This window comes from Patella vulgata, chromosome 4 (genome assembly GCF_932274485.2).
Source record: "Patella vulgata chromosome 4, xgPatVulg1.2, whole genome shotgun sequence".
Lineage (NCBI taxonomy): Eukaryota > Metazoa > Mollusca > Gastropoda > Patellidae > Patella > Patella vulgata.
In genome coordinates this window covers 34,829,580-34,842,001 of record NC_065882.2, presented here as the reverse complement: position 1 = coordinate 34,842,001, position 12,422 = coordinate 34,829,580, and the positions used below count along the sequence as shown (strand labels likewise).

The 12,422-nt window shown below is 35.7% G+C and overlaps 1 long non-coding RNA gene across 1 annotated transcript in view; it reads left to right on the top strand.

Annotated features, from left to right (window-relative positions):
- LOC130012486 (uncharacterized) overlaps positions 1 to 12,422 on the top strand; it is a 177,727-nt gene that overhangs the window by 146,716 nt on the left and 18,589 nt on the right. The window lies entirely within an intron of this gene.

Genomic DNA, 12,422 nt, shown 5'->3' with positions numbered 1-12,422 from the left:
CGACAGATAACTTTATCGGTAACAAAAAAAAGGTGTCAATTGAGACAACAGAGCATATTAATTTTGTTTTATACAAATCGAACAATAAATAATTAATCTAGGACTGAAAAACTGAATTAGCCAATGGCGGCCAAGGAAAATTACCGAGACAAAAAAATTTCACATTTTTGCTCAAGTCAGACGACTCTTTAATTCTGTGTAAAACACGACTAAAAATATTCATAAATAAAAAGGTTTTTTGTAAAATCAAAATGGAAAAAAAATAATAATAAGAATTATAATAATCTTAACAAAAACAATAGTGTGAAACTCTAATTATTTCAGTTTGATTTGGTGACCTGATTACAAAGTCTGTAGTAGTCATGTTTGTTACAGCCATGTATAATTGAACTTGGGTGTAGTATTTGTGGTTTGTATTTAATCTCCAAGTTGAATTACTTGTATTACCGGTAATGAACTCTAGAGTAGATAAATCTGTAACATCCTTATCGCGGAAGCTGTATGGGCATTTTATCTCAACACGACAGGGTGAACAGCACTCACAGTGGTGTAGTCTGTCCACACTTGCACCAAGGAAAGGGTACTGACTAGACAATAATAGTCCTTACTCTTGTAAAGTAAAATTTATATGGTTTCCTGCAGTTTTATTCAAATATGAGTTGGCTGCAACAGGCTCATTATCTAATCCGTACTTTGATGCAGTATTTTCCTGGAATAAACTGTCATGGAGAATTTGATGAATATTTTTTTATGTACTTTGTTTGCATTCTTCTTTCCTTGTTTGGACCAACACATCATGGCCGATAGTTCCTGTAACCAAACCTTTACGGAAGTGATGCCAGTCAGGGTTAGATGCCTGTCCTTGCGTGATTTCCGAAATAGTTAAGTAAGTTATCAACACCGCTACTAGCAATGAACCTAAACCAGCTAAGACCAACCAAGATTCACAAATTCACATCTCCATTCCATTCCACAACAAGCTATCCTACCAAATCCGGAGACTCCTTAAGCCAGCAGGAATAGACACCAGCTTCCACACTGTTACAACAATAAAAGATGTCCTTAGCGCTAATGGTAAAAGCCGACCAACCATACCTATCCAACCAAAGGGATGTGTGTACCAGATTACCTATTCCTGTAAGAAAATATACATAGGTGAAACTAAACGACCATTAGATATCCGCCTCAAAGGGCACCAGTCCAAAGGCACCACCAATGACTTGGCTGTATCAGAACACCTGAAAAATAACCCACGCCACAGAGTGAACTGGTCAGCTGTAAATACCCTTAATATCAATATCTACCAAATATACTATTCAAAAAAAGTAGGGGATATTTGATTTTTAAGTGTTATTAAAGTCACCTAATGAAACTGACGAAGAAACAAATGACAAAATGAAATGAAGTTCACATTCATCGATTTATTCCAAATGATCGTTAGACTAAGTAAGGCACAGACTGACCATTATAAGGGTAAAATGATACCCGGGGTCAAACAGCAAAGTTACCACAGCATCACAACCAAGTCAGTAACGGGTAAATCCTCCTCTGTTTGCCAAACAAGCATTGATCCGACGTGGCATACTCCTAATGAGACGTCTAAGGTCATTTTGGTCCAGATTGTCCCATTCCTGTTGCAACGCAGCAGCAAGTTCTTGGACATTGGCAGGACGTTGTTGACGTTGACGTAACCTCTGTCCAAGCATGTCCCAGACATGCTCGATGGGGGAGAGGTCGGGACTCAGTGCTGGCCAAGGTAATGTGGTGATGTTCTGTTGTTGGAGGTAACCTGTAACGATCCTGGCCCTGTGACATCTTGCGTTGTCATCCTGGAAGATGAAACGGCGGCCATGACGTCGTGCGAACGGCACAACATGGACTGCCAAGATGTTGTCCCGGTAGTACTGGCCTGTAACACGCCCTGCAACAACATGTAAAGCCGTTCTTCCAGCAACAGTGATGCCTCCCCACACCATAACAGAACCACCCCCAAATCGATCATGTCTGATGACGTTAACGTCTTGGAAGCGCTCGTTTCGACGACGCCACACCCTCCTACGTCTGTCCAAAAAATCAACAGTGAACCTTGACTCATCTGAAAACATCACATTGCTCTAGCGTCGATTATCCCAGTGTTGACGATCCCTACACCAACGACGTCTTGCCTGAATGTGATGATCTCTCAAACAAGGGATCACGCGAGGACGTCGGGCGCGAAGGTGACCCCTATGCAGTCGATTCCGAATCGTCTGGCCACTCACTCTCACACCAGTGTCTGTTTGAAGACGAGCGCTGATCTGATTTGCTGTGATGACAAGATTTCTCAAGGCCAAGGTACGGATAAATCGATCCTGGGCTTGAGTTGTCGCCCTTGGTCGACCTGAGCGTGGTCTGTCCTGTACAGATTGTGTATCACGGTATCTGGACCATAGCCTGCTTATGACAGACTGAGAAACATTCATCGTCCGCGCCACAACCGCCTGTGTTGTGCCGATCTGTAGCATGCCAAGGGCACGTAACCTTTCATTTTGGGTAAGCCGACGCATATCAAAATTTGTTTTCTGGTCACTAAAACAATTAAACTGATGTTTCCACCCTGGAATTCAATGCCACAATGACTGTAACATTCAAAGTCAGAGTCGTGCAAATCTTGGGTTGGACCCCCATGATGATCCCAAGCATCACCTGCATTCAATGCGGTAGCTATTGGTGCGTTTGGGCGTCACATGTAACTGGAAATGTTTCTTCTGTTAGGTTCTATAGTGACTTTTTTCGTAGTCATTTGCATATTTTAGTATTATGCCCCCAAAATCAAATATCCCCTACTTTTTTTGAATAGTATAGAAAACCCATATATATATATAAGAAAAAAATATATAAAACGATCTAACTCTCAGTTAATCATATAAGTAAAATTAAATTAGAGTAAAAACACTAAAAATTAAAATTTTGGCTAGTACTTTCATCGTTATCAAACGAATCGTCAGGCCATTTTAATGCGTTACTATGCTGTTACAATAACGTTACGTCATAACAGAGGACAATGACTATGTGAAATATAAAAATTAAAACGAAATAACATTAACTAAATATCAAACATAATTAAAATAATCACCCCTTAGCATTCAAAATTGGGTTATATTTAGCGATAAAGTTGCTTTCTTTTGTTTCCAATAGATCATTATCACTAATATTGAGTTTGTACAAAGGAAAATCTTGAATTGACCTTTACCACAAATATCCAAATGTTCGCTCACCGGCAAAACTCTATTTCTTGCGAGTTTTATATTAGAACGATGTTGGTTAATTCGTAAATTCAACTGATCAGTAGTTTTTCCAATGTACTTGCCATTACAACCATTACATATTAATAAGTACATTACATACTTCGATTTGCAATTCATATTTTGTTTAACATAGAATTTAACATCTTTAGTAATTTGGACAAATGTTCCTTCTAATATATCGGAACATGTCATACATCGTAGGTCCCCACACTTTGGATACACGGGGTACCGAAATATCAGAATCAAACTTTGATGATGTTAATATTCTTCTAAGATTTTGAGGTTGTTTTAGACTATTTATAATTTTTGAATTATTGAGTATGTATTTTAATTTACGACTATTGTTCTTTAAAATATCCAACCGCCCCTTTACAATGGAAAACCCTCTTTCTTGAGAAGGATTAAATGTTGTCACAAGTGTTATATTATTAGAATCGTTGTCTTTTATTTTGGGTTTTCTGAGATCACCAATGTTAAGTTTAGAGGCGTTTTCTATACCAATATCTATCAAGTTTAAAGGATAGTGTTGCTTTGTAAGGAATTCCCTTAGCTCTTTCAGACGTTTTGATTTATCCTCTTCCGAAGATACAATTGTACATTGTACTTTCGTTCATGCCATCCAGCGCATACCAAAAGGAATATTCCTTATAATCTTGCAAGGCGGATATGTACAATTGTATCTTCGGAAGAGGATAAATCAAAACGTCTGAAAGAGCTAAGGGAATTCCTTACAAAACAACATTATCCTTTAAACTTGATAAATATTGGTATAGAAAACGCCTCTAAACTTAACATTGGTGATCTCAGAAAACCCAAAATAAAGGACAACGATTCTAATAATATAACACTTGTGACAACATTTAATCCTTCTCAAGAAAGAGGGTTGTCCATTGTAAAGGGGCGGTTGGATATTTTAAAGAACAATAGTCGTAAATTAAAATACATCCTAAATAATTCAAAAATTATAAATAGTCTAAAACAACCTCAAAATCTTAGAAGAATATTAACATCATCAAAGTTTGATTCTGATATTTCGGTACCCCGTGTATCCAAGTGTGGGGACCTACGATGTATGACATGTTCCGATATATTAGAAGGAACATTTGTCCAAATTACTAAAGATGTTAAATTCTATGTTAAACAAAATATGAATTGCAAATCGAAGTATGTAATTTACTTATTAATATGTAATGGTTGTAATGGCAAGTGCATTGGAAAAACTACTGATCAGTTGAATTTACGAATTAACCAACATCGTTCTAATATAAAACTCGCAAGAAATAGAGTTTTGCCGGTGAGCGAACATTTGGATATTTGTGGTAAAGGTCAATTCAAGATTTTCCTTTGTACAAACTCAATATTAGTGATAATGATCTCTTGGAAACAAAAGAAAGCAACTTTATCGCTAAATATAACCCAATTTTGAATGCTAAGGGGTGATTATTTTAATTATGTTTGATATTTAATTAATGTTATTTCGTTTTAATTTTTATATTTCACATAGTCATTGTCCTCTGTTATGACGTAACGTTATTGTAACAGCATAGTAACGCATTAAAATGGCCTGACGATTCGTTTGATAACGATGAAAGTACTAGCCAAAATTTTAATTTTTAGTGTTTTTTCTCTAATACTTGAATTTTACTATATAATGAATTACAATAAATGTTAATAATGATTACAATAAATGTAACAATATCTTGATTGTGTGATACATTAAACTAAATTGCTTGAAATAAGTAATACTCCTTGTGGGGTAAATAGTACTATGGATATGGGGGTAACGTCTATGTTAATTTCCTGATTGATTAACATAGACGTTACCCCCATATCCATAGTACTATTTACCCAACAAGGGGTATTACTTATTTCAAGCAATTTAGTTTAATGTATCACACAATCAATATATTTTTACATTTATTGTAATCATGATATCATCTTTTGAGGATGTAGTAGTAGTATCCTGGTGTTTAACGTCTGCTTCCACATAAGTGATATCGCAGACAAGAAATAGGAGAGCCGAAGCTTCTTCCTGTTTTTAGAATATGATTTTGCAATCTTTCCATTTTCGGCCTTAGGCCATGGATTGGGTTTTGTGGGAAGTTCTTCCCTTTATTTAGTAAAAAACGTATCGTTTGGTAGATGTTTTCTTCTGCTTCTGGATTGGTAGATGTCTTCGTTGTGGGATTAGTGTTTACGTGCCAGGTCCGTCTTATCGTGACCTCCCCTTACTCCACAATCCCACTCTATGGGTTTGGTATCTGGGTTTTTTTTTTTGCGGAATAGTGTTTAGGTCCCGAGTCCGTCTGACCCTAACTCCCCTTACTCCACTATTCTGCTAGTTTGGTAGATGTCATCTTTGAGGGATTTGTGTTTAGGTGCTAGGCCCGTCTTATCGTGACCCCCTCCCCCTCTTACTCCCCTATCCCACTCTGTAGGTTCGATGTCTATTTTTTGCCGGAATAGTGTTTAGATGCCGAGTCCGTCTGATCGTGACTCTCCCTTACTCCACTATCCTGCCAGTTTGGTATAAATCCCCTATGTAGTTTAGTGTTTAGATGCCGAGCCCTTACTTCACTATCTTTTGAGGATACACATCATAACATTTTATAGGACATTTATTAAGTAGTTTCTGTAACTTGTTAACATAAATATTTGTATACTGTTGTACGGCCAGGTATTATAATCACATAAGAGTCAATCAAATGGCGTCGCTCGGTTGTCCATAATTATAATAATAATAATAATAATAACTAGATCTGCTAAGCAGATATTAAAGCTTTCATATTCACAGTCACTGTCACATGTCATAGAAATAATATGAACAGAAAAAAAAAAATCATTATAATGAGTAAAAATTTGGTGAAGTTAATTCGATTTTTCACTGGTAAATAATTAAATAGACAAGTGGCATAACTTGACCCGCATCCCATCAGCTATCCTGAAAAATGCTGGAAAAATTAAACAAGTAAATTGTGTTTAGTACTGGGTTAATTAAGACAGGCATATGCCTTTGCTATACAGGATGACATGAGGGAAATTTAGCTTGGGAGGTGTAGGCCTGCAGCCAAAATTTCTAGCTAGCTTAGAAACACAACTCCGCTACACGGTCTTCCATAAAAGAAAAACTATACATTTTTGGAAAGCTTATGATGCCAGGAAGACAAAATCTGAGAGTTCCAAGCAAAATGTTTGCAATTTATTGATTTAGGGCCAGATGAAATTCGTCAAAATTGTCAAATAAATGCTATTTGTGTACTAACAATTCTGAAGTTGACATAAAATTAAATAGTTGGTAAAACACCTCATGCCTTCATCCTTGGCAATGAACAGTTTATTGGACAGATTTTGATGTAAATAAAAATGCTCAAAACACAAATGTCATGGGTGAATAAAGAATTGTGGAAATCCATTAACGGTGAAAAAGAATTATCTCCCTTTCTGTCAAATGCCTGTAATTGATAGACTATCAGGTCTTGTATGAATCATAAGACCAGGTGTGGGCAAACAAGCCCAATAATTATTTTGTTTGTTGGATCTCAAGGGCCTGTTAGGGTTGGTTGTTGGATGTTTGCTCAGAAATTATCGCTTGTATGGAACATGCTAGAGTCGATTTGTAGCATATTCTAGCCAGGGGATATGTTTGACAGTAGTTGAGTGATATGCTTTTTAAATAATGGAGATCAGTAGCACTTTATGAGCATTGAACCACATGATTTTTTTCCACTAAGATAAACATTCTAAACCCACATACATGTTCCCTTTCAATTAGCCACTACAGTATTTTTACAACTGTACATGTAGCTGTGAACTACTATTTCGGATATGATTAATGGTCAAATTACAAACATACATGTAGATATAAGTTAAAAAAAATAATTGTGTATCTGGGCTGGAATGAAGGGAAAGGTTAGAAAACAGGATGAACAGTTGTGAAATTATTTATTAAAGTGAAACAATCATTGAAAATCAAAATTAAACAGTTACTCTGCACATCAAATGTCATCAAAGTTAATCTTCATTATCATCATCACTGTCACTAAATGTATTAACATCAAATTCGGTCTCTTTAACAGTTTTTTTTTCATTTTCACATTGACTACACATGCACAGGTCTGTACAAGAAAGGGGGGTTGTGATGGCCTAGAGTGCCGCGCTTCGACCTCTAGCTGGTCGGTCACCTCTGGCTTGTGGCTGTGGCTTTGATCCCAGGTGTGAGCGTATGTGGCATGGAGATAGAGGCGTCTTCTCAACCTCGTGGGTTTCCTCCGGGAACTCCGGTTTCCTCTCACTGCTAAAGACCCATACGCGCAAGCGAATTATTGAAATAAAATTGAAACCGTATGTTAGTCCCAAAATGACCTAGTTTGTGTTGAGTGGACGTTAAACCCCATTTCTCTCTCTCTCTCTCTGTACAAGACAACTTTGCTGGCCATCTATATATGTATATGCATGCTTTATTTTACTTTACACGACCTCTAAAAATGCCCCAAATCGTAAAAATACGACTTTTTGGATTTCGATCTCCTTTTTTCGGCTACCCCGGACATTTTCAAAAAATGATACAATGATTTCACACAACAGGCCAGCTATTAGCCTCTCGATTGACAAGAGTTTCATCGCCCTCCATTCATTATAACCAATGTCATCGTGCCCTAAAGAATCAACAAATCAGCTTGCTTATCTCTGCTTACCCTAGGCAAAAAATGCTCATCTTTTAACTCAATCATGACATTGACCTAGTGAACGCCTACACCAAGTTTGAACATTCTAGCTTAATTAGAAGGAGAGTTCTTGTGTTCCAAAGTCCCGGCCCTTCAAATTGCTTCTATTTTTCATTTTCAATTCAAAATGGTGGCCATCACGTGACCGAAATCCAAATTCTGATCCGATAGATTTTTAGACATTCCTTCCATGATTCCGAAAATATGACGCCCGAGTCTGTAAGTAAAATAGCAAAAAAGCCTTTTTGATTTTTCACGTTTAAAGATGATGGCACTTCCGGTTCGATCGACAAACTCCATATTTTGTGTACGAATCAGTAATTACTTGTCTAGTATCGAATTTTTTTTTTAGGTCATTCTGACCTATATTTCGACGATTTTTTTGAAAACTTTGATCCTTAATTTCACCAAGGGGAGATAATTTAGAAAATTTCCAAGGACATCATTGAAGTCGCATTGGCAAGATCTACTAACATTCTAAATTTCACGAAAATCGCACAACTATTAAAGAAGTTGTCAAATTGGTAATAACTTCCGGTTCGAAATGACAGCGACGAATTTTCGAAATGCCAAAATCCGAAATTGCAGATTTGAAGTAAATGTTTCAAGATACTCAAAGAAAAAAGAATTAGTAAAATAGGTCAAATAGTCACAAAGTTACAGCATTGTAGGTCAAATGCATTCCTTCGTAAAATTCGGTGATTTCGGATTCGTAAAACGTTTTGAAAATATATTTAATCAACAGCCACCACCCATTTTTGGGGGGATAGGTAAAAGTTTCAGAACGATCCTATGGTTAGATTCTGAGAAATCCGATTTGTGGACAAAACACAAAAAAAAAATAACAATAATAATCTTAACAGAAACAATAAGCTTTCATATGTAATATGAAAGCTTAATAAAAACTTTATTTGATGAGGCAACGTATTTAGTTTGCAAAAAAACCAAAAAAAACCTAATCTTCCATAGGTCCCTCCTAAGCTACAAAGACATATATACATGTAATATCAGGATAAATTTAAAATCATTAGAAATGCAATAGCATTTTAAAGTGGGAAGTTTGATAAGTCACTCCCAAACTACAAAACATATACATTATACAAGTAGAATATAGGAAGAACACTATAATTACACACAAAATAAAATAGAATGTAGTTGTAAGTTAAAAATAATAAGTATGTCATCAGTTGAATATTATGGTTCCTTCATAGTTTTCAGTTTAATCTTAAAATTTTTACACATCTTTATATCAAAAGGCAGATTGTTCCATAAAAGACATGCAGAATAATGAAAAGTACGTTTCATGGATTCCGTTTTGCATTTTTGAAGAAATAAGATTTACTGGTCTGTGAACGGAGCAAGATATCCGTTTTGGAAACAAGAGATTTTTCAATAAAATAGGAATTTAGATAAAGTGGAGTATTAAATGTAATAAGTTTGAATGATAAGACAATTTTATTGTAAAGAATCCTCTATGTAAGGGTAAGCCAACCGAGTTTAGTAAATAAAGAGATGGACGGAGTTTCAATCGGTGCATCAAGAATAGTTCTTGCTGCCCTTTTTTGTAATTTGAAAAGAATGTCTAATCTACTTTTGGTAGCATTTCCCCAAATAATAGAGCAATAATCAAATATTGGTAGTATGTAACTGTTATAAAACAAAATTCTTGTCTCGTAAGGTAAATGATCTTTTATCTTATTTAGGAGAAATATTTTTGATGCAAGTTTTTTAGACATATCTGCTATCTGTGCTTCCCAATTAAGGTCTTGGTCAATTTGAATTCCAAGTAATTTTGCCGTAGTAACCGTCTCAATTTTCTCACCATGGGGTGATAAAGTTGGGTTTTTCTGATTTCTTTTGTGTTTTGATGAAATCAGCATTGATTTTGTTTTCGAAGGATTGATTACCATCCCATTGTTTTATCACACATCTAGGGTTATAACCCCATATTAATTAAGTGGTTTCCATCTATGTGTACATTAGTATACGATTAGATGTTTATGCTATTGCATATGGTTTCATTATCAAGATCAAAGGTCACTGTTCTCCTAATTTATGGTTTCATTGAATGTTTGGATTGTACATTGTATATATATTTCGTTCCTTCTGTCTGTATCAGTATTGTGCTTGATAAAGACAAAAGAATCATTGTTGACACGTAGCTTTAATAGAAATATAGCAATTGTTCATGTTATCCATAGAACTGCTGTGTTTCTATTTCATTAGCACTCCATCGTATAGCGTTAAGCAAATATTTAGGATTTTCAAAACGGCAACTGTTAACTAAACTTAAAATTTATGTTGGTATGAATCTGTTCGTTGTTACTTCCTCTTCCAATGCCGGAAATAAATCAACACTAAACTCATCGAGTATTTCAGGCAGCGAACTTGGTCCATCTATAGCGGGGTGGGGGGGGGAATGACACATCCACAACAGGGTCGCCATTTCTCTGGATAGGTTTGTATACAAAGGTAATTTAACTGTTTTTTGGTGTTAGTGGCGATGATGGTCTTCCTTGGATGGTGCGCATGGTATTCTGGTATTAGTGTGTTTCCTACTAAGAATTGGATTTAAAAGAAAGGGCTAGGGATTCTTATATCTAGTTGATTTTATTTACTAACGGTTAGGGATAGGATTTGATATATGGTTTGTTTTGGGTGAGGATGGAGACTGGTCTTATTTAATCTAATTAACTGTGCACTAGGATGTCGTTCAGATTTTTATTTTTTAGAATATGCAATTATAAGTTTCTGTGTGAAAATTTTCGGGTGATTGTCTTGGGGATCAGTATAGTGTTTTCTGATGATAATTTGGGTGCACTTGCTGCTGTTGCGCTAAATGTAACTACAAAAGGGGCTATTGCGCTAGCCGTATGAATATTCAAACCTAGAGGGGGGGGGGGGGTTCAATTTGTCAATCCAGAATTTTTCTCTTGTTAGTCTAAACCTTTTAATTTCTTCTGTAGTTTCAAAATCGCTCTTAGCCTTTTCTATTGGTGTTACTATGAGATCAGAAATGTCATGATTTTGGTTGGTTGAAGTGAATTGAGACCGGTTTGTCTTTTTGAGTGAATATGTCTGACCGGTGACCGTTAATTCTTTCCCGAGGTGCATTTTGGGTCTCACCTACGTATTGCTTGTCACACTGTCTGCAGAAATTAGATAGATTATGTTTGAACTACTGCATGAAAGGTGATCTAATATTGGGAATTTTGTGCCAGATGTTTTGTTATGGAAATGGTCGGATATATTTATGATTTTGCATGTTTGACATCTTGGGTGGCCCACAAGTTTTGGTTTTGACTGCTGATTCCATATATATGTATTGAGTTATTGAAATTTAATTTTCGATATTTTGACATTTTTGAATTTTTGGCACTTTTAAATATAGGATTTCTCAGGGCCATTTTATCTGATCAGATAATGTAAACTATCTAATTGCCCAAATTGGTTATTAAAACTATCCCGAAAATAATCTCCATACCGGAAGTATGTAAAAAATGAAGAAAAAGGGTTTAAAAAATAGCGCTCTTGCGAAAAACTTGATTTCTCCATCAGATGTTAGCAGACCAAAAGAACTAAAGTATCGCTGGATAGCCCCATGAATGGACTATCATATGACATCTGAATGATACGATTTAGATGGCTAGAAAATAAATTATGGTACGCCGAATATCTAGTATTTCCGTTTTGGAGCATTTTGAGACGCCATTTTCTCGAAAACGAAAACTACGATTTTTCTTAAACTTCTTTTACTCAGAGTCCTATCGGTGGACTATGGCGTGGGTCCAAAAATAAAAGCATTGAAATAATAAAAGTGGTCCAAAAAGAACCTCAATCTTGGAAAAAAGTTAAAAAATCCTTAAATTACTGAAAATGCTCTTCTATTTTTCTTTCTTTGGAAAACAGCGGAATGGATTTTTCTGAAACTTCTCGTACAGAAGGTTAGGTAACCAAACAACTTGTTAAAATTATCCCGACAATGATCCAAAAACCGGAAGTAGTCGAAAAAATATCCGATATTTTGAGAAAAACATAAAAAGTACAAAAATGGTGATCTTACGAAAAAAGTGATTACTACGTAAATTTCAAAACAACTAAAGTGTCCTTGGATAGCCCGAACAATGGACGATCGTATGACATCTAAATGGTAAAAATTCGCTGGTTAGGCAATATATAATGGGACGCTGAAAATCTAGTATTTTCATTTTCAAGGTCATGAAATCGTTGGGAGGCAGAATTATTTTAACTGTGTTAATTTCATCAATTGTCATAAATAATTTCATCTATCATCACTATGAAGCTTGTACAGCTCAACATAACATCTTCCGGAACAACTTGCAACAGCATTTCTATGGTTTGGTTAATCATTTTAGGGAAATTTTCAATGAATCAGTATAATATGAGACTC